The sequence below is a fragment of the Mauremys reevesii genome, linkage group 12, assembly GCF_016161935.1.
Source record: "Mauremys reevesii isolate NIE-2019 linkage group 12, ASM1616193v1, whole genome shotgun sequence".
Classification (NCBI taxonomy): domain Eukaryota; kingdom Metazoa; phylum Chordata; order Testudines; family Geoemydidae; genus Mauremys; species Mauremys reevesii.
In genome coordinates, this window is record NC_052634.1 from 9,720,816 (window position 1) to 9,748,717 (window position 27,902).

At 42.2% G+C, this 27,902-nt stretch overlaps 2 long non-coding RNA genes across 2 annotated transcripts in view; one reads left to right on the forward strand and one right to left on the reverse strand.

Moving 5' to 3' along the window:
* Positions 1-27,902, reverse strand: part of LOC120375767 — a 105,680-nt gene that overhangs the window by 45,309 nt on the left and 32,469 nt on the right. The gene's annotated exons all lie outside the window — the stretch shown is intronic.
* On the forward strand, positions 15,238-26,167 carry LOC120375768. The gene is made up of 3 exons (XR_005586766.1): positions 15,238-15,294; positions 15,722-15,921; positions 26,067-26,167. It is a non-coding gene; the product is annotated as an uncharacterized LOC120375768 (long non-coding RNA).

The window sequence follows — 27,902 nt, forward strand, 5'->3', positions numbered from 1 at the left end:
TTCAGATAGGTATCTTAACATCCAGAGGCTTCTTCAGAATGATCCTCTGAAGTCTGCAAGAGCAGCTCATCACTTCTGCCAGCTCCATCACATAGAAGTCAGGATCATTTTTTAAAAATAAGAATGCTTTAAAATACATTTTCCACACAGACGGGCCATTTTAGAGATGGGATCACACAATACATTTCTGGCCCACATTAGGAAAACTTCAACATTCAGGGGCTGGAGATGTTCTGATCCTGATTTTTAGAGTGAGCTCATTATAAAGGTAAGAACCACCTGCAAAGGTTAAGTGTGGATTCTCAATACCCCCAGATTGCAAGGATGTTCCAATCTGGAATTTTGGTTCATATCTTTAGACTGAAACAAATAACTGAAGAACTTCATATCCAGAGGAGATTTTGCATTGACATTGTCATGATCCTGATGCTGTATGTGCACAATACAGCCCTCTACAGTATGAAAACAGAACTGACTCACAGTGTGTCATAGTCCTTATGCTGCTGTCCTCTATCTGCAGTGACTTCTGAGCTGCGGATTGGACTTTCAGCTATCAGCTGTCTGATTACATTCATCTGCCAGCCTACCCTACCTTTCCTTGGGAGGAGAGTGAGGAGCCGGGCTGGTTAACTCTAGGTGTGCTGCTCAGCTCTAGACCTTTGCTGCAGGTATCATGTAAATCCTTTGTTCACGGCTCAGGCTGAGGAACACAGACAAACCAAAGTGGAGGAAACTCAAAAATGAGCAGAGATGGTTTTGTTCTCAACCCCCAAGTATAATTAATATTTTCTGTGAGCTCAGCTAAATTATTCTGAATTTCTGCTGCATGTGTTGTAACTCACAATAATTCACAATGCTTTGCACTCCTTTGTGCCTCTCATCTGAGTACCTTAGAGTATTTCACAAGCATTACTTGGTTAATCCTCACAACCATCTTGACCCTGCCACACCCCATGTTACAGATGGGGAAACTGAGGCACAGAGCAGTGAAGCAACTTTCCCAAGGTGACAGCGCACAGTATCAAAGCAGTGGCATGAATGGGCTCTCACCACAGAGATCTTGTGTTTACATTCAGGATTTGTAAAGAACTCACAGTGATGAGGACAGTATAAATGCTTAGTGAGCATCATGAACAGAAGCCCAGCTGCCTGACTCTCAGTCCCTTGTCCTAGTCATTAGGCAGCATTCTTGCTAAAGCCAGTTTGCTGTGGGACAGAGGGATGTTTTTAAATCCAAAATGAGGGACCACTGGGAGGTGTGAATGATTTTAGGCCCTCCCTTGTCCTACAATGAGCTGCGCACGGGCAGATTCCTGTGCCCCCATTGACTTCAGTGGGTTGCATGCAGAACAGAGTAAAGGTCTCATCAGTGACTCTTCTATGGAATGGTTGAATTCATCATTGCTAATCTTTGCTGGCAGCATGCAGTTCAGAGAGGTGTTCATGTGCTCAGATCCTAGCTTCGGAATCTGAACCAAACCATCCATCGAATGCAAAGTCGGCTCAAAATATTTTCACTGTTCAACCTCCTGATCATTTTTAAAAGCAAAATCCATTTAGCATGTGGGACATCCATATTAAATGACTCCTTTGGACCACAATCACTTGTTCCAATGCCTTCAATATATCTCCAGTCTGCCTTTGCCTAGGAGGTGAAGCGAACCCATTTTTAATCTCTACTCTGGAAGCTGATTTGAAGAGCTTTTTCCATAACCCTTAGGGGTAAACATGCTATTTGCAAGATGCATTTGGCGGGGGAGAGAGAGATGGGGGTGGAGTATTTTTAAAAGGCCCTTTTTGCTTGCTGGAGCACTTGACAGACAGACAGCAGAATGGTTCAGTATTACAGTGCTCTTCATCTTTTCAAAGAGCAAAACCAGTCACAGGCCACATTTTAGAGTGGGCATTGAAGCTGTGTCTGCCATCCTGTTGTCTCACCACTTTAAGGCATGGGAAAAAAGTTTGAATTCTCATTACTACAGGATGCAAGCAATAGTTGCAGAGGTCTGATATGTTTTCTCACCTCACTCCTCTAATTAATTGACCCCTATCATCCACTTGTGTACAGTAATGTGATCAAGGAGAATGACTCCACCCCCAAAGTATGCAAAAAGAAGCCAGTCTGGCTCTGCCTTTGCAGACATGGAACATGTCAGAGGCCACAGAGCCACAGCAATTACAGGGCAGGCTAGATTGTTGCTTTAAAGCATTTGTAAGCAATGCAGTAAGTTATCACCATTCCCTGACTCTTCCAGTGTGTTTTGTTTCATGCTTGTCTACACAGGAAAGTTTTATCTGTTATAATTAAGGCTATGGTTGTGTCATGGAGGTCGCAGAAGTCATAGAATCCATGACTTCAAAAGACCTCCGTGACTTCAGCCCTGGCAGCTGGGACCTGCAGGGTCCTGCAGCGGCAGGGAGCAGTAAGGTCTCCCCGCCGCCAGAAGTAGTGGGCCCCCAAGCTCTCCGCTGCCATGGGCAGCAGAGGTACCCCACAGTTCCCAGCTGCTGCAGGCAGGGTGGGGGATACCCCGCAGCTCCCCACCAGTCACGGCATCAGAGGGACCCCAGCCACTCCCCACTGCTGCCATGGGGAGCAAGGGGACCCCAGACGCTCCCCACCATGGCAGTGGAATTCCCACAGCACTCCCCACCACAGGGGAGTGCAGGGGAACCCTGCAGCTCCCCTCTGCTTCTGGTGGCAGGGGGACCCTGGAACTCTGAGCCCTGACGGGTGGTGGGGGCCCCAGAGCTCCCAGCCACCCCGCAACTGCCACATCCCTTCCCTTTTGTCATGAATATTTTTAGTAAAAGTCAGGGACAGGTCACAGACAATAAAGAAAAATTCCCAGAAGTCTATGACCTGTCCCTGACTTTTAATAAAAATATCCATGACAAAATCTTAGCCTTAGTTATTATATTGGTATAACACCCACCACATACACACACTTATTCTGGTGTAAGAGCCACTTTTTTAGTTTACCTTAAAGCTATTCCCAAGTGACATAAGCTAAACCAAAAAGGGACCTCTTATACCCGAATAAGTGTGTCCACATAAGGGCTTATACCAGCGTAACTACAGTGATAAAATGTCACACCTTAGCTTATACAAGTATAAATGTTCTGTGTAGACAATCTCTTAATCTTTGTCTTTTAGGCACCAGTCCTGCAATAAATTCCACGTGAGCAAATCCCTGAACCCATATGCAGAGCTCGTTGCAGGATCAGAGCCAAAGATTGTAAACACCTTGGGCTAGATCATATTTAATTGGGACACTGACCATGCATAATGGATAAATAACAATGATAATTAATAATTAGCTCCAATGATTTCATGTAGCTCACTCTCCTTTGGGGGAGAGGAGGAAGGCAGGTATTTCCTGGCCTTTTTTGCACAGCTGTACGTTATACATCAAACAGGAAGACCAGGCGCAAAGATTTGAGACCTTAATACTGGTGTGAGGCTGCTCCATGAAAAGGCAATGTTGCAGACCATTGTGGGTGCACAGAGATTTCGTCTTTTGCATCAACTTCCAGCCCACATGCCTGCTCAGAGGAAATAGTCCAACCTCTGCCTTTTCCTATTCCCGGTCCGCTTTATGCAATTTGCTGTAATGTAGGACACATCCAAAGCAGCGGGAGGCATCAGTACAGTTCTCATCTGCTGAAGCAGCCCGAAGCAAAGTAAAGATCTATAATATGCTTTTCTGAGCTCCACTGCAATTAAATACAGTCCCATGAAGCTTTGCCTTTTGTTCCAACAAAGCTATTAGCAGCTACACTCAAGGTGTGACACTGGTTACACTACAGAGCCTTTCTTCTTCTAGATCAATTCAAACCCACTGAGATCAGTAGCAGTTAATAATAACACTTTCCTTCCAAAGCTGTGAATGTTATCCCCATTTTACAAATGTGGAAATGGGAGCACTGATAGGTAAGATGAGTGGTTTGAGCATTGTCCTGCTAAACCCATGGTTAAGAGTTCAACCCTTGAGGGGGCCCTTATAGGGATCTGGGGCAAAAATCTGTCTGGGGATTGGTCCTGCTTTGAGCAGGGGGTTGGACTAGATGACCTCCTGAGGTCCCTTCCAACCCTGATCTTCTATGATTCTATGACTCAGCCCAAGATGATTAAGCAAGTCAGTGGCAGCAGTGGGACTCTCTACTCTCCTGAGTGCTAGTCCCTATCTACTGGATCACAATGGTGAGTAACTTGCTGACCTGTGTAAATATGTCGGCACAGACCAATTCATAGTGGACAACTGTCGCAAACCTACAGCCGCATTCATCCCCCTTGTTGGCAGTCTGAGCAGAGGCCCAGGACTCAATAGGCTATGGAGAGCGGACCCTCCTCTCTACAGAAAAGCTGCACTACACTGATGGAGCAGCATGGGAGGAGGGATGCTTGTAGTGCTAGTCAGTTCCAGGTTAAACAGGAACTTAGTCCCATAGGCTGTCACTCTGGCACTGTTCACCACTACAGTATCAAGTTAAATAAACTGTATCACAACAGAGTCCATGGAGCTTGTCCTTTCCTTACACAAGTCAGAGCTTCAGCTGAGTTGCTTTCCTTCTTCAGACGGATTTTCTATTAACTTTCCTTCTGGAGAAGAAAACAAAAAACCTCAGTATAATAATAGCTTGTTCTGTGTGTTTGACAAGAACATCCTCAGCATGAGGGGGTGAGATGAAGGATAAAAGATAAATATAGAGAAAACGTTATTTTTAAAAAGGAGAGGGAGAGCTCAAGCTCAAATTACATTTATATTATCAGCAGCGCAAAGGTGCTGCAATGCACATCAGGCAGGCTGGAACCATCAGGGGTACTAAGACTGCTAGATTGCACTGAGACACATTAGCCGTAGGAAAGGAGGATGTTCTAATCATTGGTGAGCACTTGGAAGTGCCTTTTCTAACTGGAAGCAAGCTCTGCAGTCTGCGACCAATCTCTCCCCCTACCCAGGGTGTGGCTTCAGTAACAATAATTCAACAAAATCTTCATTGAAAACCTTCTCCATAGCCTTGGTTGTTCCTATGGAGACTAGACATACTATGGGCTAGGTTAGGTTCTTATGCTGTAGCCCATGCTGTAGGGGATGTAGGGAGAAATGACCTGCCCTGGGAAACCTAGGAAGAATTCTGTCTGAGTAAGCTAGATCTCCTCCTGACGCTCCAGAGCACCCAGGCTTGGGTGCCAGCTCCGCCACCCTTTGGGAAGGTGCAGTATGTGCTCCCCTGACTTCTTCCCTGCCCCCTTAGTGCCAGCTCTTCTAGCAAATGTGGAGTGTGTCTGGGGAGGAAAGGGGGGTGATACTACCCCCCCCAACCCCCCTGTGGTTAACAGTTTTAGCTTAAAGCAGTGCCTTTTCTAGCCAGCATGATTGTGCTTCTTCCATCATCTTTCCTTCACTGTGCATCATCCAGTTGTCTGGCTATCATATCACGTCTCCATCCCAATGGCTATGGTGTCTTCTGGTGCTCGATTGATGCCATTATTTATGTGTCTGGAGTTAGGGGGGTCTTCCTAGCCCTGTTCTGATTCTTGAGGCAGTGATACTTCTAGGTCAGCGTGGCCAAGTAGATTAGATCTGACCCCACTGCAGGCAGGTTGTTGTGGGTTTGTTCTGAACAACTGGGAATTTGAGTTCCTCTCTAGTGTTGACTCTGCACTGCAGAACTTAGCACAGAGAAGGGTGCTGTCCTTCAGAGGAGTTGTTAAGCCTCAGGGCATTTCACTCCTTAAGCGTTCTGGACTGGACAGTTCCCTGGATTAATTAACAGGGAGCCTTTAGGGCAATATCTTAAGTGTTTGCCCATCACTAGTCTTTGAAGAGGCTTCTCTACATTTCAACACTCCATTCAGTTCTGAGAGCCAGTCCAATGCTCCAAGGTAAATAGCAGCATCATTTGCAGCAGTAAATCACTGTTTGGCAACAAAGTCAGATGCTGTAAACACTGCATCACAAAGATCTCCAGCTACCCAGGCTGCAGTCAAGCAAGGGTCAGGGAGGAGGGTAAAAACTAAATGCCCCTTTATATTTGGATAAAATACAAAGCTAATGCCCACAAACGTCCTGGGCTAACAGGCGCAATTCTCAACATGGAGCAGCCAGGGCTGCTGGCCATGTGAGGGAGCGCCTAGTCATTAATGTCTCTAGAACCTAATCAAAGCAGATATTGAATGGGACACTAGATGGCTCTTAGCAAGACCTCTTGATTTCTCCCAACCATCAGAGTCCTGTAATAGGTCGCTTAATCAGCTCTACTGACCTCTATTACCTCAATGTATTTGTATGCTTTAATTACCACTGCATTGTCAAGACAAACATGAGGCATTTAAGCTTCTATGAACAACAAAAGGCCTCTTAACTCTGTTGACATAGGGTTAAAAACCATTGCTTTCAAATACACTAATGTCCTTCCTCCAGCAGCTGTTTCAGCTTTTTTTCTGCCCCTATTTACTCCACACATTTCCCTCTGGAGCTGATGTCCATTGTGTAGCCTAGAGGAGTCAACAGTTCAATGCAAGATTTCCTAGTTTAGAACATGACTTTGGGAGCCCCTAGAAGGAGACATTAGGCAAAAGAGGCTGTCTTTGTCAGATCAGGAGCTACAGAGCCAGAGAGAACCATAGGGTCTCTCCATCTCCAGCAGTCTCAGTAAAGAATCCCCTTTACCTTCATTACATCCAAGCCCTGACTTTTCTCTATCCGAAGGGACATCATATGTAGCATGATCCTGTCCACTCCTATGGACTTTTCCAGATCTTTGCCCTGAAGCACCCAAGGCTGCATTTATCAATGAATTCCATGGTATTTGAACAAGGATGAATTAACCTGTAGTGAATATATTGTGCAATATTTGGTCCCTTGCATGAAATGTCTCTTCTTTACTCCTTCTGCTAGTGCAAGCTATTTTAATATATTAACTCATAAGTTAAACTGATTCCACAAAAGTTCCATTGTAGAATTCACCAAAGTTCTACATCTTATACTTGGTTTAGGGGAATCCTGTATACAACCAAAACTGGAAGGAGAATTTTAGAGGGATAACACCTCTGTTACTGAGATAAATGCCATAGGATTATGCATAACCACAAGTGGTCAGGACTAGAAATGGGCCTTCATTTCCATTCCAAGCAAAGTCTCCATCCAAACTCTCTCAGCTGACTTCCCCTCAAGGACATGTTGAGAATCTTCTCTTGGTCATTCCTTGGCATAGCAGTTTGTGTGTGAGCCCACTCCACTTCAGTCAAAATGAGTGGTGGCTTTGGCCAGAATCCTTCATCTCCAAGTTCCATTTTATATGAAACCCAGATTTCAGGGATGGGATTTGACTAAATCATATGTTCTCAACTGGGGGGGAAAGTGCATCAAACTTTCAAGTGGGGCCCAGCTGCCCCTCTGACTTGACACAGGGGTGGCCGGGTCAAATTTGAGTGGTGTTGCAAATCCATGCTCAAGGCCACCGACTCACATGGTCACAACACCACACACTAATATGTGGGTTAGTGCCCATGGACCTCCTCAAAGAAGTGGGTCTCTAGGAAGCATTTTGTAAAGGGCAAGGTAAGTATCCTTCTTGCTATTGTGAGCGGGGAGGAGCTCCATCTCAAAACAATGCTAATAGAGACATGATTCAAAATAGGTTGAGAATCCTGGAGGTAAGTAGTTCTGGCTGTGGCCAATCCTTCATCAAGATGTTGGTTTTACAGCTTACCAGGGAGATAGACAGCTTCCATTTTACAGCAGTCCTTGTTGCTTGCATAGTAACCCATACATGCACAGTCTGACTCTGTGTTGTCTCCTAGTGGCTGGACAACATAGCGGTTTAGAAGTATATTACAATCTTTGAGCTAACAGTTCCAGGGTCTTTTAAATCCGACAATAGAAGCTCATAATTTTAGATCCAGAAATCATCAGTTCCATCATCACTGCTGACCTGAGAGCACCACATTACACTTGCATCACATAGAATGTGTTTGTAGAGGGGGAATCCAACAAAGCAAAGACCAAGGCTTAAAAACAGAGTCTGTGGTAGGGCAAGAGCTATTCTTCCTCCTCACTGCAGCCTGTTACATGTGCAAAAGGTGCTTAGCTGCTTCAGAGACTTTCATGCAGGGCCTTCCCATCCTGTGTAGCATCTCACATACCAACATGTCCTTGGGATCCACTAAGTCTTTAATTGGCTGATTTGCTTCTGAAAGGAATCACAGCCCAGGTGCTGTGATAACCAGGAAAGTCTATAGGGGAAGGTTGGACGGGACACCACACACCTGACCCTCAATAATTTAATCATAACTAATTCTCCCATCAGCATCTGAAACAATGTTGCCATGGTATCCATGACAACTTTAATCCAGCTGATGGGATGGCACAAAGTGCAGGATTCGTCTCCAGTGTGTTAGCTGGATAATTGGTCTTGCTGTGCAGGTTCAGACATAAGGAAAATGACAGCAGGTGTCTGTCTGGTTAGACATGGGGACCATGTTTATCCTTGGAATGGAGCGTCTGGATTTATTAAGAACAAGAGGTTAGTTAGCTGGGGAAACCTGATTCACCATCATTATCATCTGCTGGCTAGAAACTTCCTCCTACTTTTCATTCCCAGAAGGATGTTGCATCAACTTGTCGTTACTCTTTGAGGTTTTCTCTCATGTGTCTGATGCTGTAATTTTCATATAGCTGGGGCTTTCCAATCACATAACTGATGACAGAGCATTGTTGTAAAGTGGCTAGAGCAAATGCAGTGGGGGCCAGGATTCCTGGGTTCTATTCCTAGCTCTGGGATAGAGTGTTATCTGGCGGTCAGAGCAGAGGACTGCGAACAGGTCTTTTGCACTCTATTCCTAGCTCCTATGTGCAAAATTCAACTCTATCCAGAGGGACATCTCAGTGCCAATGGATGATGTGAGCACTCAAAGTATAACTTATGGGATGTGCTGGCCCTCTGGATGAAGATTCATTGTACCCACTGTGCTTACTTGCAAGTTTTTTCACCTCTGTGCCTCTGTTTACATCTATAAAATTCATCTAAAATGTCTGTTTCATGGGATTGCATATTTATTTAATGTTTGCAAATTGCTCACCAGTGCAGAGGCAAATAAAAAAAACAGAGGGACCAATCCTGCTCTTATTTGATATCAGCTGTAAAGCTCCAATTAAATTCAATGAATTCAACTTATAAACATAGTTTCAATACAAGCTGATTCTCAGTTATTTGTGCATGTATTTAGCACTGCGTGTTGTATTTAATGGGGAAATACTGGCCCTTCTGAGGTCTCAGGAAATTTTGCAATTGACTCCAGTGGGGTCATGATTTCACCTTAAGAATTTGTCATTTATCTAAACAAAATAAAAATGTGTACATTTAAAATTAGAGATGGGATTGAACTGAAAAACTTCAAGCAGACAGGGATCTGAATTCACTGTTTTAGCTTTAATGGCCCAATACATAAACCTTACCCAGATATTCCCAAACTTAAAGAAAGTTTAGATGTAATTTTTTATTTAAACAGTGTAGACCCTTCTCAATTTCAAATATTTGGAGTGTGGAAGGAATCAGGAATTATTTTGCTAAACTGAATTAGCTCTGTGTATGTGTGTGTGTCTGTCGGCTAGAAGCAGATCTGCTCAACTATGTTTTATGGGGCAATATGCATATATCAGCTAAAGGAGATTCTTTAGGATTCTTCTGAATCAGGTGGTTTTGAATTCTCTCTTTGTTATTGTGATGCTAATATCAGTGTGTGGCACAGTGAGACATATAATAGCATAGGTATTCACAGATTTGTTATATTACACTATAAGCAATACAATTTTTATTAAATAAAAGTCTTAGTCGAAATCATTTCAGTCAATATTTCCTAAGCTTTAAAATTATCCCCCCCCCCTTTGCTAATGGTTACCTGTGCATGTGGATGGGAAAGGGAGGGCCTCTCTGATGGCTCAAGACTTGATTCTGCTCATCTTGTTCTTTTGGCATCTTATACAGCGTTTCTCCTGATGCTTAATAAAATCTAAACAAGTATTTTGCTGTCAGCTTTCCCCACATAATTTATTTTTCTAAAGCAGAGGAGTCACAAATGTCAGTTTCATAAAATTGTATTACATGAAGGGTGGGAGAGGAGAGGGAGAAATCTGATATTGTGAATGACCTCAATAAAATATACATGGCTGAGAGTAACAGCATGTTTCACTGAGAACAGAAGCTTCTCACAGCAAATTCCTCTTCAGGAAGATTTTGTCCGCACAGGCTAAAAGGTAGGGGGCAAACCCTGAAGTCCTCTGCCATGCTGTGATCTCTCTAACAATTATGCATGTGCTTAAATGTATGCACTGTGAGTAGTCCCATTGAAGTCAATGATTGATTTCTATGGGCTACTTATAAGAGGAGATGATTGGAACTTTTTCCCCAGGAAAATATTGGCATTTTAATAAAAATAATCTTTGATGTTTGGTTTTCAGATGAAAACTTTTAATTTTCATCTTTTAGATGAAAAGAAGAAAAAGTTTCAAGCAAGCAGATAAGAAAACAACCTACAGCCCCTGCCCAAATTCTGATGGAAAATTTTCAACCGTCCTAACTGTAAGGTCTCTTTCTGCCCCAGGACAAGAACTGATTTCTATAGGACCAGAGTCAAGCCCAAGGTTAAACACATGAGTAAATCTTTGCAGGAATGGGCCCTCACAAAAGTAAATGGGCATTTTGCCCAGTTAAAGAGTTTTCCCAGCTTCAGTGCCTGACTCTGATCTCTCTTGAATTCATTTACAGTGCTCGGTATTGGAGATGGTACCAAATGGCCTTATGGTTAAGGCACTGGACTGACTATAGGAGATCTGAGCTCTTTTCCTTTGTCCCAGACATCCTCACTGGCCATGGCTAAATAACTTATTTTTTGTGCATGATGCTTTCCCATCTGTCAAACTGATTGATAATGCTCCCCATGACTGACTCATCTATTTAGATTTTAAGCTCTTTGGATCCAGGATTGTCTCTTGTTATGGGCATGTGCAGCTCCTTGCACAGTAGAGTTTTGATCTCAGTTGGGGATTTTAAGAGCTGCAGTAATGCAAATAGTAATGGACCAGATCTCACCGGCTGGTGTAAATCCATCAGCTACACTGATTTACACCAGTTGAGAATCTGCACCAGCATGGAATCAGAATCAGACTGTAATAAAGACTTCTGAATTTAGCCCCACTTTATATCAATGACTTTAAACTCATTTTCTATTATAAATGGCCTTTATTGTAGCAGGCTTAATTTAGTCCAGATTACATTTGAATCATTTTCATGTGCACAAAAATTGCAACTAATTTGCTGCCTCTTTGGGGTACTGAACAGAGACTTGTTATGAAAGATCTTCACACGTTCAGAAGATCAGTAATAGAATTTTGGGATCACCTCTGCGTGGTGCTGAGTGTCTGCAAGTCCCATTGGACTTCAATGGCAGTTGAGCGCTCTCAGCATCCCACAGCATCATGCTCATTGTGACAGACTCCTATAGGCTACCAACTGAAATCCAGCACAAGTCAGTGGCTGATTAGCATCTGATGGCTGTGCTCTAGCTGAGCTGCATTGTATTGGTGGGTCCTGGCCCAGTTCTCAGTGGACAAGTTTCTTATTACACAACATTCACTACCACAATAGTCACTTGTTGGCAATCTCAGCAGATAAACCATCTCAAGAATTGAGATAATAATATTTATGGGGGGGAGGGGGCAGGAGGTGCACTTACATGCACACATACTTGTGCAACCTACAGTAGTAGAGTGTAGCTCTTTGTCCCTCTCTAGTGGCTAGACTATGTCTAGAACAGGGGTAGGCAACCTATGGCATGGGTGCCGAAGGCAGCACGCGAGCTGATTTTCAGTGGCACTCACAGTGCCCAGGTCCTGGCCACCAGTCCAGGGGGCTCTGCATTTTAACTTAATTTTAAATGAAGCTTCTTAAACATTCTGAAACCTTATTTACTTTACATACAACAATAGTTTAGTTATATATTATAGACTTATAGAAAGAGACCACCTAAAAAGGTTTAAAATGTATTATTGGCACGCGAAACCTTAAATTAAAGTGAATAAATGAAGACTCGGCACACCACTTCTGAAAGGCTGCTGACCCCTGGTCTAGAACTTGATAAGTGTTACTGGCTCTACTCTAAAGGAGCTGTTCCTTTCGCTTACACACTGGTGAATGCTGCTTTTGGATCCAGAAGTTCTAGGTTCAATCCCAACTGACCCACCTCCGCAATCTTATTTCTGTGATACTTGTCCTTCCTCTCCCTAGGATTTCCATGCCCTTTGTTACCACCACCCCCCGCCCCCAGTATTATGTATTTGGGTAGTGGTAGCACCTTGAGGTGCCAGTCCCAAAGCAGGTCCCCATTGTGCTGAGTGCTTGTATGCAGATGTATGATAAAAGGCACTCCTTGCTCCAATGAGCTTTTTGGCACTCAGCACAATGGGTCCTCTGTTTTAACCCCAGGACAGGTACAGCCTGGGTTCTCTCAGGTCAGGTTCGTCCTACCCCCACACTGGCACCATTTATTACATTTCTCTGGACCTAATCAGTTTGTTACTAATCCAGGCAGCCCAATATCCTTCAAACTATATGACGGCTCACGATCCATAAAGACATCCTGGATTTAACGGTGATGAATACCTAAGGCCCAAATTCTGCAGGCCTTACTAGAACAATAGTCTCACTGGCTTCAAAGGACCTTTTTTCTGTATAATGACTGCAGGATTCAGCCCTAAGAATATATATTTGTTATTATTTCAATAACCCTGCTGTATTTTTTACATATTTGCATACAGAATTAATAACTTCCCATATTAAAAATTAATAGTTTAAGATAGATAGCCTTGGAGATTATGTATGCATGTGATAAATGACAGAACAACTGAAAAATTACATTTGTACAACATGTAATGAAGCTGGTATTTGTCTGGATAGCTGGTAGAGCAACACTGTCAAAGCTCTACAGAGGGCCCCTCATAGACCACTGAATACATTGAAGTTACACAAGGAATCACTCTTAGGAAAATCAGTATCAACAAAAAGATCAATCAGGGATTAATTTCATGCCAGAGGGAAAGTTTAGTGAGAGCAAAAAGGGAAAATATTGCAGATGTCAGAGCCATTTTTGTTAAGAAGCTGTTTTCAGAGCCGAGCAGCGTTTGAGAGAGTAGATCAGCTGGCTTGCGTATGCCACAGCAGACAGTATCAAACAGGGATAGTAAAATTCTACACTTCAACTCCTTCCTGACTGCACAGCTTCCTTCCCTATAGCTCACTGAGCTGAAATGTTGCTAAAAAGACTGCTGCAGCAGTTCAGACTGCATTAGATAGAAGCAGCTAGACGCTAGGAGACATCACGTTAGGTTTTGCAAGACTGGAGAGAGAGGTTTTTCCACTGTACTTCTTGGATTGTGCAGCCCAAGCTGTTTTATTTCTTCTCTTTATTTAAGGTCTGTGGCTCGCAACATTCTGTACCAGTCTGGGCTCACTAACAATTCTAATGTAATACTTACCTCCTGAAAATTACCTTTGGCCTCAGACTGCAGAAGCTGTAGCCTTGCCCACCTTTCCCTTATCTCCTTGCTTCTGGCAACGATAGTCAAAGGAAGAAGGTGAAGAACACCTTGAGCTATAGTCTGTGTTTATTGGGTGAATGAGAGTGAACCTGGAGTATCTCCATTAGCTTCATTGGTATACACCAGTGTCACTAACTGCAAAATCTGGCCCCTTGTGTGTTATTTGTTAGGTTCTACCTTTCAGTTTTAAAGGGATAGGTGAACTTTCTTGGCCTGCTTCTGATTGCACATTGGTTTTTCAATGGTAGAACTCCATTAATGTCACTTAGGGCCACAGTTTAAGAAAGCACTGAAACACGTGCTTTACTTTTTAAGTCAGTGGGACTTAAGTACACACCTCAAGTTAATCATGTGGCTCAGTGATTTCCTGAATATGGATGGAATTAAGAGCTGGATCAGGCCCTAAATTTACAAGTTGGTAAGTGAGATCTGAATGAGGGTCTCTACTTATCTATACATTTCAAATCCCACCTCTCAGAAAACAGGAATGGTAGGAACCAGCTCATATGCAGCCGAATTCTGCTCTCAGTCACACTTGCACAATCCCACTGACTTTAGCAGTCATGGTCCTATTTCTGTCTGGAATTACACCAGTGTAAATCACCAGTACCACCACTGACTTCAGTTGAGTTATTCTGGATTTACACCAGTGTAGTTGATAGAAGAAATGTACCCCCTGAGGTCTAACTGAGAGCAAAATTTCACCAACAATATTATCTTGGCCAATAATCACAGGTCAGTAACAGAAGTGATTTTCAATTCTTTGACCCATTGCCCCTGTCACCGTAACTGGATGGAAACAACAGAGCAAGTGTTTAACCTTGAAACACTGACTGTGTTCGGAGCCCTTCTGCCGGTACAGCCTATGCTCTGCACATCCAGTTACAGTGGCTTGAACTTGGAGAAAGTTGGGAGGTTCCTGTGGGGGTCAGACTGGAACAATGATAACAAAAGAGGTAACACTCTACTCAAGGCTCTGCCTGCAATGCAGAATGGCAGCATATTTCTCCTAAAAAAAAAATTAAATAAAAAAAAAAAAACCACACCACACAGCAGTGAAGTAGCTAACTAGGTTGACAATGGTAAAGAAAAAGAGTATAAAGATCTCTTTGGGGCAGGACCATCCTTGTTTTTCTGTATTTGTACAATGCCAAGTACAGTGGGACCCTGAACCATGATCAGGGGCCCTAATCCTTACCATAATATCAATGATTTTATTCAATAATAAACAATAAATAATAAATAATAATAATAATAATAATAACAACGACAGATTGGACAGTAGGCAAGACAAGATGGTCACAATTGTCTACATTCCCCACATTATCCTAACACATTTGGATACCAGCACTGTCCCCTGTGATGGTTTTAAATTTCACCTTTCTGTCAGGAGCTTTCCCCACCATCCCTTCATCTCAGATATAATTTTATCAATAAAGATATGTTTGGTGCCTTCTTGCTTTCTGCTAATGGAATACTTGGGAAGTGAACCAGAGATGAAATCAGGTAAAAAGACAGTGCCAGAGAGCTGAGAGGCTACTAGCTACAAACACCTGATATTATTTGCATATTTACCATCAGGACATAAAATGAGCAGGGCTTTATGACTGTAACTGTCACTTGCATACATTAGTGACACTGCCTGCTTTCCTGGAGAGCAGAGCTGCTTTCAGCCAGGATGGCAATGGGAAAGGTATATGGGGAAAGTTTTCAATCTCAGCATGGCATTGTGTGTGACTGACAGAATGGGGACATATTCGCATACAGTAAATGTGTTGTGCTAGGGTTGGTAGTCGTGGGGGGAAGGAAGAGCTGGGTAGCAGAGGAAATTATCTTAATAGAAGGGTACTGATAGTTCTGCAGATGTCACATGTCATCTGCAGAGCTTATCCTAGCATCTATGAAACCTGCAAATTGAAGGCATCCACTTTTAACTACTCTGGGTTTCTGGTATAAATTATATCTCAATTTTCAGCTGAGTTATAAGGATGAAATAATAATAAATAATAAGAAGAATTAATACTGGGCTGGGCTATAAATACCTGTGTATTTCCACTTTAGCATGCATATTAGCTATAATGAGTGTGCTTTTTTTACTTTAAATTTTTCTGTTTTACAAGCCTTCACTTCAGCATAATGTGCTCATAAAACACAACAGCAGTACAATGTGGAGAGGGATAAATTAAAAATTAATGGGCCCTGCCAGAGCTTGCATTTCTCTGAGCCAGTAGATGATGGAAGAAAAGAGTGTTCTCCCTCCATCCCAGAGCACGGGCTACATGAAACCAGTAAATAGCCGTGGGAATGCGTCATTCTAGAGGTACGGCAAACACTCAGTGGGTCTAATTCTCTGTCACCCTGAAACTTGTGTGGTTATTTCAACAGAGCAAAGTTTGGTAGCATTTCACACCCACATCAGCTAAGCAGAACCAAGCGCCATCATTACTCAGAAAGAAATTCTGCATGAGCTATGCAGGGTGGGACGAGAAGTGTTTTAGTAGGTGGCATTAATCCCATACATCGATCATGCGGTAGTATTGTCCACTGGATCAATAAACCTTATTTCTTGTGGCTTAATCCTGCAAAGTGCCAGGCACCCTCAGCTGCCACTAATTTTCAGCACTGTACATGACTGAGCCTTTGGTCTTTAAAAATGCCATGTATGTGCCAAAGTGAAGAGTTAACCCTGTTATCTTATCTGACCCTTAATGGAAAGTTTCCCACAGAGTTTAGTGGGGATGAAACCACTAGTGATCTACAGGAATTAAATAGGGTACTATAGAAATTACTGTAAAAAACTATTCGAACATGATCTTTTTATGGAATTTTAAAACTAAACTATAGAATGTAATAGAGAATTATATCCCTGCTATAGAATCCTATAAGTTGCTTTAAAAGGTCAACACAGAGTTATTTCATTTTCATTCAACTGTATAAGGCTTTTTCATAAGGGCCATCACAATTTGGTTAAATGTGTTCTGCCTTCCTAAAATTCTCACTCTGGGACCAGATCTTCAGATGATGTAATTCAGCATAGCTCCACTGAATGGAACTACTCCAATCTACACCAGCAGAGAATCCTGCTCATTGCATCCACTTGATAAGATAGTCTACACTTCCTATTATAAACTACTGTGTATTGTTAAATTGTGTAGTCCTGCTGTAGATTGTTAAACAGCTTCCATATTTCACCCCAGAGTTTGTGGCATTTCAGTGGTGCGTAAAGGGTTTCCAGCATGCAATGTTTATGAAATGCTTTGAGATGGGTAGAGCTATTGAAATGTATAGTATTGGCATTTTAATCTTTGTCACTAGGTTCATCTCGCATCAGCAAACACTAGGCTTGTGTTCATTCACAGACCATGCATCGGAAATATTCCTGCCCGCCCTTACAATTAGGTACAACACAGAGTGGGATCCTCTGGGCTCTTATGAAAGTGTGGAGCACCACTCTGATCACATACTGCCTTCAGGCACTTTACTAGATAAAAGATACATGCTTTTGTGAGTCACTATACACTTCTTTACTTGTCTGGACAAGTGCCGCCATCATCGTCTTTCATGACATGACAGGACTTGCTGCATTCTATCCCTCTCATTGCTGTTTCTCCTCTGTATCTAGCTCTTAGATCTCTTAGAATGCTCAATAATCTCTCAAGGACAGTGAGAGGAGCCTAGTCCCTTGGAGATATTTTAGACTAGACAGGATAAAACACTGGGTTAGGTCAGTGTATTTTGATGCGAAACCGCTAAAGACAACCTAGGTGCTGGTGATTCAACAGCTGGCATTCCTTTTTCTGACTCAGAAACCAATAACCTAGTATGGAGTTAGTGAATGTTGTGGTGCAGAAGAGTAGTCTTTTTCAGTTGAGTCCTAAAATCAATGTGGTCCTGAAAATCTGTAGCCATTAAGACCCTAGGTGTCCTGGCCTGCTTCAGAGTTGGACCGCTACATTCTTCCTCTAAATCCCCCCTGTAATTTTAATTGAAAAAAAGTGTTTTTCAACTTTCTGACATAAAGCTCTGATATAGTGTTGCCCTGAACTGTCAAACGGCTTCCATCTTTCATCTCAGTAGTGGCTGCCTTTCAGCAATGGTCCCTGTGTATATATGGAGTAAGGGCAAATCATACAGGCCATGCCCAGGTAAAAATTCCCATTGACTTTGAGCAAGATTTAGCCTCAGATTTGTAAGTTTCTTCAGAATCCTTCTCCACTTCTCTGTACCTTTTGAAACCATTTGCACCCATGCACAATAGGTATAAAATGCTGCCACATCAGAATTCTCCACATGCTTACACTGATGGTAGCATTATACATGTACTTCGCCCGCATCTTGCGCAGGTGAAAATGACAACACAAGGCACAAGACAGTGGGGAATCTAGCCTTATGAGTCTCCTATATGTTGAAGTTTACAAGTACATTAAAGGATCTCGTTAAGGCAGCTGAATGCCATATTTTGAAAGATTTTTGCCTTAGAAATTACCCTACTTTCAAGACTAATATCTAATTGCCCCATTAACCCACACAGTTCAAAGTAGCTTCAAAGGAACACACAGCCCAAGGAAAACTGTCAAAACAAGATTAAAAACATCGTGTCTTGAATTTAAAAAAAAATGGAGCTTTATCCCCCGTCACTGAAACAACAAGCCTATGCTGGGGGGGTTTGTGAACATCTCTGACCGCCGCAACACAGCTAGATTAATCAGCTGGTACAACAGAATTTGGTTGTGTGTTGCTGGTCCTCCTAAGATTGGCACTACTGGCTAAAGTCAAGTTGCCATCATGTCTACTAAAATTAAACATTATTATGATGGTGCAGCCTTTTACAGGAATAGATAGAACTAAGAAAATACTGGACAATTGTATTAACAAGTATTCACACCAAGAAGACCCACAACTATCTCAATGGTATTCTTACCCTTTTTTTTAAAATTAATTTTCTATGCAGCTTTCATGCAAGTGATTTCTTTTTGCTCACAATGTTCAGAGGGTGAAATCAGACCTCCCTGACCCTGAAGATCAGCACAAGGCCAATGCACTGCTTCAGAGGCTCAATGACTGAGCAGGACAAAGACCTAGTGTTGATCCTCTGCACCACTAGGAATTGCACCAGGCAAGATTTAAAAAAATGTATTATGTGTTTGCATGAGTTGCATGGAGGGGTGCACAACACTAGAGCTGGTAAAAAGAATTGAGAATGATTTGGTGAAAAAAATCAAAGTTGTTTCCATTTCATATGGATCTATTTTCTGCAATATTCAGTGATTTTTAAAAATATATATATTTAGCTGCGTTTTAATTTATTGCATTTTACTCACGTTTTACTGAGAGCATTGTTGTAATTATTGACATTTTTCATTTACCAACCCCCGTCCACCCTTTTTCTTACTGAAAACTGGGGTTTTGGTAAATGAAGAACTTCCCTGATAATTTTGATACTTTGTATCCAAATTTAATTGAAATTACTATTGAAACAAATACTAAAAATATTGCTGAAAATTTCACATCAAATGGCAAAATTTCACATATCTACAATTTTCATTTTATAAAAAAGGACTTTTTCAACAACTTTGTGTGTGAAAATTTCAACCAGCCCATCTTATCATCATCTTGAAATCTCTGTCATGCCTCTGCTTGTGTTTTTTTGAATCTCCATTCACCCAATCAAGAACACCACATGACAGCAGTGACCAATCACACACCATGAACAACAAACAAACAGCAACAAGCTAAAGACATACTCAAACTGCACCATTCATGAAAAACCCATAGGGTGCAATATGTTTGAGCAAAGACTTTGTGGAACAATTTCAAACCATGCATACATTTGTAAAAATCAAGTCTGTCAGAGGTCAGTTGTAAAGAGAATAAAATGGCTAAATTCATCTCCATTCTGTTTGCTTCTTGCTCCCTGGAGTCTCTCCAAACATAACTCAGTCTCCTGGACTTTCCCCCTCTTACTGCAACATCTTGCTTTTTTATATGGGGGAATCACCTGACTTAGCCCAGATATGGCTCATCCTGTAGTCAGAGGGCTGGCTTAGCCCCAGGCTCTCCAGCCCAAAGGCAAACCACCCTCTTACAGTAAGTTAGACTCCCTTGCACTAACTTAGATTTACTTGCAGTGAGGTAACTGCTCTAACCTACATAGAGGGAGCAGAAGGTGGGGGTAAAGTAAGGTGGAGGTTACTTTAATTTACACCTTCTTCCTGTTCCTTACATATAAATTACACTAGTTTAGACTTTAGCCTTAGACTTTGGCAGTGTGGGTGAAAGTAGCTTTAAGGAATTTCAAGTGCAAAGGTGGGGAAGGAAGTCTAATTTACACGGTCCCCTCAGAATTTGGCTAATCACCTCTGAATTTATGCCATTTCTCCTCATGGAGATGCTCACCCACAAGATCACTTTTCAAAAGAAGTTATTCCCTTCCTATATTTGCACCTAGAGAGAGGGAGAGAGCATCAGAGAAAAAATTTCCAAACACTGAACATTTGTTCCACCAACTCACTAAAACCAGTGGACTTTATGCTGCTTGTCTTCCACCACAGCTGCTGCAGGTCCTCATCCTTTCAGTCTACAGTGGGATCCAGGAAATGGTAGGGCATTTAGCCTTTAGCAGCACAGTAGAAGCATTCAAGCGGAAAGGTTCTGGAACATTCAACTGCGCAGCAGGGTGTTCTAATTAGAGGCACCTGGGACAATCAGGAGCATGGCTGTTGTGCCCTAATTGGAAGCACCTGGAATATTTAGCAGCTCAGCAGATGTGTTCTAATTGAAGGCACCTGGATCAATCTACTGGATGACGCTGGAGTGGTCAGCTGCACAGCAAATCCATTCCAACTGAAGGTGCCTGGAATATTTAGCAGCACAGCAGGTGCAATCTATTCGCTTGAGCATGGAATATCCAATGTACATCAGGTGCATTCCACCTACCATACATATACTGGGAATAGTCAGCTGCTATCAAATGATAAAATTCCTATTCTCATGCATGTGGAATATACCATGCAGGCCAGAGAAATGGAATGCATCTGCTAACTAGGGCACACTGAGCCATGTGTTGGTTTGCAAAGCAATGTCAGTGATCCTGTATGATCTGGACATAATTGGATTGTCGCCACAGGTCCTGTAGAAACCCATTCATCCGGCACCAGGAGTCTGTGTGAACATGTTTCCTCTAGGAATAGAAGTGCACCAGATTGAGATCTATTGCTAGTACATTGCCTTTCACTGTCAGCAGCAAGAAGGGTAGAGAGCACCACTTAGCATTGCTAACTTGCCTATTACTGTTCACAACATGGAGAAAACGGTCACCTAGGAAACCATTACGGAGATCTGCTGGTGTCCAGGGATAAGGCTCAGGAGTGTATTCATGTAACAGTTACTCAGAGGCATCCACGGCTTGTGCCCTTTGGAGAACTGGCTGCAGAGCTAACTGTTTCCATAGAAACATTATGGCAAAGCTTCCTCCCGGCTGTTCCACTTCCGAGTGCAAACTAAAAGGCCCAGTGATGGCAAATGAAGAGCAATAGGTATAAAGGGCAGCCGCTGGATAATGCTCTGGCATGAGTGGCAAGGAAAGGAAAGCGGCACAAGTTTCTTTTCCATCTTCTCAAAGCCTTTGATCTAGTGGTGGGCAAGCAGACTTTGATAAAGTCAGAAGTGGTCTAATCTGTGCCTCTATCAGTCTATCCACATCCATGTATCCATTTCTACCTATAGCTATCTTATTTGCCAATATCTATCTGCTGGTGTACAGTCCCTATCCCCTTGCAATCTGAGAGTGAAATTCAGCCCTGTGCAGAACTCCAGGTACATACATCCCACTGGTGCATCAGCCTCCTTTGTCTCTCCACACAGGGCTGACTTTCACTCTTAAGCCAACATCCAAATGTGGAACCGGGTGCCCTAACTCAGGTATCCAAGACTGAAAAACCAGCTCTCTGCTTTGTGGGTGCAGGACACTATACATCACTAATACTTGGTCCATGTGCCTACAGTTATTCCTGTGAGAACCTGCAGTGCCCACTTTTTAAGATGATTCCTAGTGTATACAATTGAGGTCAGTGAAGTGACATAAAGGATGGATTTGGCACTTAGCATCTACAGCCAATTCTATTTACTAGTAAGGGGTGAGAAAACAAACCTACATAGTTGAGTTATGTCTGTAAACACAATGAACTCATTCTGCCAGTGCCACCTGTGAAATACCAGTCTGGTTATGTAGGAGGTCTTTTTTGTGATTTTACAATATATTCCACATCTCAGCACTTCCCTGGGGAAACAGATGGTAATATCCCAGAGAATGCCACTAAAAAAAAAAAAAAAGAGGAGAAGAAAGCGAGAGAGAGAAGAGGAAAGTTGAGAAGTGAGAGAGAGATTTAGGCAGACACATGATTAATTAAAGGTAAATATATCAGAACAGAGAAAAAGGCTAAACAGGCAACAATGCAGTAGAGACTGAAGCTGGTAAGAGCTCCTGGAGATGTCTCTCACTCTGGGGAATTCCTCAGAGAAGCCATTAGTGACTTAGACACCTGTTTTCTGTTCCTTATTTTATTTTTAACGGTTGGGTTTTCATTAGGTTTTTTCAAAAGCTTTTTCACATATTTCCCCATCTCTCCCTGCCCCCAAATATTTTATACCTTTTTCATCTGTTCCCTCTAAATCCCAACTGACAACTTCATTTTTTTCCAGTTTGGGTCTTTTATAAATAAGAGCTCAGATAGCACTCCAATTAAAATAAAAGCAAAACATGCAAGTCAGGGAACAATTTCCTCTCTTGATGTTTCAGGAGCTGAATGTAATTTAGGTGTTTATAGTAATGTGGCTTGAATATTTATTTATTTATTTCCAGTGTACAATTCTTTCTGTGTCTCTGTTCTCCACACACCAAAGTGTAGAGTCTTTTTTGTCCAGAATATATAATCTGGCAGGCCAAAATCCAGACTGCTGTTCTCATGCTGAGAACCAGTCAATCGTTGAAGCAGGAGTTTATGAGTTAATTGGTGCCATAATAACATAATAAATGCATATTCTTGTTCTCCCATCTCCACCCACTCCCTCTGCCCCCAAGTGCCAGCCCCTCTGAAAACACACATGCACAGTTTTGGCCCCATCATATATGCACATCCCTAGTGTCAGCCACATTGAATACACATGCACCTGCACACACAACCCTGGCCCCCTTACTTACACCCATCCCCCAAGTAATGGCCACATTACATAACTACACGTGCACACAATTGGACTATGGCTGGATCTCAGGGATCCTGGCTTCTCAGGTCAGTGGGCCCTGGAAGCAGCAGGGAGTCAGAGCAAGAGAGGAGATGAATCATCTGCTGAATGTCCATTGGTGAGCAAATGTGGAGCTAGGGCCATTCTGCCTCAGGAAAATCCAAGAGTCAGAGAGGGGGAGAGAGGCTGATGGGAAGAGACGGATGCAGGGTGGAGAGTTGTGTGAGGATAGATCAGGGGGGCTAAGTAACTGAGCTCGGTGAAAGTTCAGGGCCCTTGGGAGGGGTAAAGTTGTCGTTATGAATATGATCCTTTGAATATATGCTGCTTTCCAGGGCACCGAGATACTACAGTGCTGGTTGCATCATACATGCATTGGAGACTAACTTAATTTAAATATGACTGACTGACAGATGGATAGCAGGAACCTGGTAGAGACAGTCTGTTTGGAGGTTCTGGTGGGATCTGTTTGTTTTTGGAGTGACCCGGTTTAATTATAATCCGCCTTTGCCTTTTTATAACAGACATGACAAAAGCGGTGAATGATCAGGGATAAAAGTGGGCCAAGAGCTCTTTTTGTCTTGGTCTCCTGCCAAGAGACCATTATCATCTGGTAACAAACAATACCTGGATGTGACTCCTGCTGTATTTCTAAATTATGTTCTTGTGCTAGAGGCTACCTTGCCTGTCTCTCTCTCTCCCCAATGTATTACCTAGCAAAATAGTGGAGCCAGACTCTTCTACATGACTGCTTTCATACACACAGCCTGAAAGCCCCGCAGGGGACTTCCTCTTGAAAAGCATCTCACTTTCCACGTTCTGCCCTGCCATGAGGTTAGAGCAAAGGATTCACTGCTCTTCTGCATCTGGCAAAGAACAAAGTATTTCCAACTGTCTTCTAGCCTTGGGATGCCTGAAGTGTAATATATCCTGTGCTGAGAGTCGCCAGTGGGCAAATTTCAGCCAAATTCTTTAGGAGTGAGATAAGATACATTTTTAGTTTTCACTACCTGAAAGCACATTGCTAACATCTTCCAAAAAGGCTTTTCTCCCACCAAAAGTTTACAATATAGGGCCAGATTCTACTTTCACATATGTTAGTGTAAACTGAGAATAAGCTGCAAAGGCAATGGATCACAGAGACCCTATCATATATATTTAAACACACAGGGCTTGATTCACAAAGGATCATGGGCATTGCCAGACTGGATCAGACTAATGGTCCATCTAGTCCAGGATCCTGTCCCCAATAGTGAGCAGCGCCAGATGCTTCAGAGGATAATGAAGGAAACCACTCATTAGGCAGATGTGAGATAATGTGTCTCCCATACTAAATCTCCTTCTAATCTCTAATAATTAATAGTTAGGGATAGACTCAAGGCCCAAAGCAGGAGGTATCATACCTCTTTAACAAATTTTGGGTATGCCTCTGGAAATGGATATAATTCTGAATATTCCTGTTAGCCATATAAACATCCAATCCCTTTCTTAAACTTGCTAAATTTTTGGTTTCCATGACATCCCTGAAGCAATGAGTTCCACAGTTTGATTACATCTTGTGTGGAAAAAGTATTCCTTTCTTTGGTTTTAAATGCGCCAGTTTTCAATTTAGTGGAATTTCTCCTTCTTCTTGTGTTACGAATAGAGCTAGTCAGGAATTTTCCATCAGTCAGGTTTTTTTTTTTTAAACAGAAAATGAAGTTTTCACAACATTGGATTTTTCTTAACCTTTCCCATATTGAAACCCTCTTTCCCATACTATGACCTGCTCCCAGAACCAGCCTTTCATCTGGCTGGGATCCAGCCAACACAACCCTGCTATTTAGCAACATGAAAAGAGAAAGGTGGTCATTAACCTTGACACCTGTTCATAGCCCCCCTATTTGAGAACTTCTGGTCTAGAGGTAAGACTGGAAAAATGGGAGTTAAGACTGTGGGTTCTCTTCCCAGCTGTCCCCTCACTCATTGTGTGACCTTGGGGAAGTCACTTTACCCATCTGGGTCACATTTTCTCCATCAGTAAAATGGGGATAATAAAACATATCTATGCCACCGAGGGAGCTGAGAGGATAATGCTTGAAAAATATTTAAAGTTTTGCAGATGAAAAGTAATATATACAAATGCAAATTCCTCAATAAAATAATGAATAATACTGACTTTCCACTGCCATGCACCTTACAGTCATTTACAGAGTGTGTGTAAAATGCTACCATATTAGTAATCTCCATTCAGTTATGCCAGAGGTAGCAATTGACATCTATATTACACTCACCTTGCAAAGCAGTAAATGACAACACAAGGTGCAAGGCACTATATTTAATTAGTAGAGATGTGCCCGATCTGCAAAATTCTTTGCTTTGGTTTAGTCCAATTATAGAGATGAGAAGCAGCCACAAGTAATATTCAGAACAGATCCACGTTCAGATTCATAACATTTGATTTCTCTGAGGCTCATCTCTAATTTTTAAATAAGTGGAAAGAGCTTTTTTAATTAGGTTATAATATTAATCTTAGATCAGTAGGGCAAACTATTCACAGTGAACAATGGATTGAGTACAATTCGCCGTTTTCTCTGCAAATTGTCCAGGAACAAATTCCATAAGTTTACTGGTTGTACAAAACTATTTGATTTGACACAGATCACTTGACATGTTTGTCTAACTGGTTGAGTGTAACACTTAGAATCAGAATTTATAAATCTGAAATTTTCTGACAATATTTTCCAGTGTATGGTTAAAATTTGCTAATTCCACCAAATTTCCTGAAAATTTATTTGCTAGAATATTTATGGAAAAGCAAACTCAAAAGAGATGTGAATATAGGCTAAGTGGATAGGGGTGAAGATTCAAATGGATGTTCACAGATAATTTTTTTCAGTATTTGTCTAGTTTTACTTACAGTTGAGCAGGGTCATTTGCACTGAACAGAAGTGAGTTCCTACACAACCTACATTTTCAAAAGTGACTTGTGATTTTTGGATGCACAACTTGAGACATCTTAAATGGGGCCTGATTTACAGAAGGAAGATTCTCTCTCTCTCTTTTTTTTTTTAAAGCAGAGCCCTTTTAAGGCATCTTAAGTTTGCCCCCCACCCCCGCCAAAAAAAATCAAGGTCCCCAAAATCACTAATCACTTTTGAAAATGTAGGCCTCCCAACCTGCAGAACATTAAGACTCTGAGGCCATACAGACACTAGTTCATTGATTCTTTTCTCTCCTTTTTAGATCTGAATCCAGCTTGTACTCAGGTGGGAGTTGCAACCAGCGCCTTCTATAAGAACCTCTACACCTTCCCAAGAGCCCTTTTCCTGTAGAATAACAACCCCCCACTTGAATATAAAACTTCATTTAGTGAAACCTGTTACCTTTCTCCGGATAGCAATGATTTTCTCTCATAACAAAAGGAAAGAACTTAATGTCCGAGAGCTTCTCTACACATACAGTGCTGCACCGGCACAACTGCACTGATGCAGCCACATCGCTGTAGCGCTGAGTGAAGACGCTAGCTACATCTATGGGAGAGCTTCTCCCATCGGTGTAGGTACTCCACCTCTCAGAGAGGCAGGAACTATGTCAACAGAAGAAGCCCTCCCATTGTCATAGCGCAGTGTGGATTTTCCACATTCCTGAGCAATGCAGTTATACAGACATAAGTCTGTAGTGTAACAGACCAAGCCTGAGACCCTTAGCTAACATCCATGAAAGATCTTTCTGTGCCAGGCAATCAGACACAGAAATTGACCTGTGGTTGCTTTGCAGTTTCTTTTCCCCTCAGGGAGGCATTCAATAAACAAAAAAGTTTTAGTGAGAAGAAAATAATTAAATATTACTTCCTCTGATTAGTCACAGGATGATAGTGCCATGGCAATTATTATAGCTGGGATGGAGGTCTCGGATGATGGAACAATGGGGAATATTGATTTGGAGGAACTAGGCAGCAGGGAACACCCCATATATACAGAGCCTTGTCTCTGCACATTTAGAAGCAAGCAGGTTGCAGATTTCACCGATCAGCACTTCCAAATTTGGAAGATGTATGGACAAGTTCAGAGCTCATTCTTCAAGCTCACCTTGAGGCCATCAAATGGATGTTCTACTCTCTGTTCTGTTCTACCAGAAAAGGGCCAGTACAACGTTTATGAACCACTTAAGCCTTATTTTGAGGGGTTAAATGGTTCATGGGCTTCTACCAGGCCTCTGCACAGGGGTGGATTTCACCCTCAGTGGGTTGCCTAGAGTTCCCTCTCCTCTTCCAAGCCCTTGAGAAATTTCCATTCTTGGAATCTCATCTTGAAAATGTTTCTTATTTCCTTTAGTCTATGACTGGCACTAAACTTCCCACTCTAGTCCCTCCCCATATCATTAGCTTCTCCAGCCCCCATCACTTCATTCTCTCTACTGCTCCTTCCATCCCTGCCTCACTGTAACACTCACCTTCCTCTCCCTCATTACTGCTTTCTCCCATCTCCCCTGACTGTAACACTCGCCTCTCACAATGCTTCCCTCACCCTATAAATGCCTGCTACTACTCACTGCAAATGGCATGCAAGAATACTGAGTTGTGTTTTCTCACCCTTCAAATTCCTGCTCTCTTCCCTTTTCCTCTGCTCCCTTGGAGCAAATTTCAATTGACCTACTATACATTTGGGGTAACTGGATTTACTCCAGTGTAACTCATGGAAGAATTATCCAACCAAGCAGTGTGTTGGAATAGTTAATGAGAATGAGACTGCCTGAAAAATAAACCCTGCAATACAGTCAAGAGGAGAAGAAAATTGTAGCTTTTGCACTTGAACTTTCCTATTACAGAGGATCCCTCAATTCCTTCAGTGACCCCAGGTATTACAGAATCATAGACAATACAGATGGAAATGACCTATTATGTCACCTAATCCATCACTTAATAGAGGGACAAGGCATAGGAGTTAGATATCTACCTTGAGGTTATATCTCTAAAGATTCCAGCCTTTTCCATTCTGAAATTTCTCACCAATATATAAGATATATTTATAACTTCTCCGTCTTTTACTCTCTCTCTCTCTCTCTCTCTCTCTCACACAC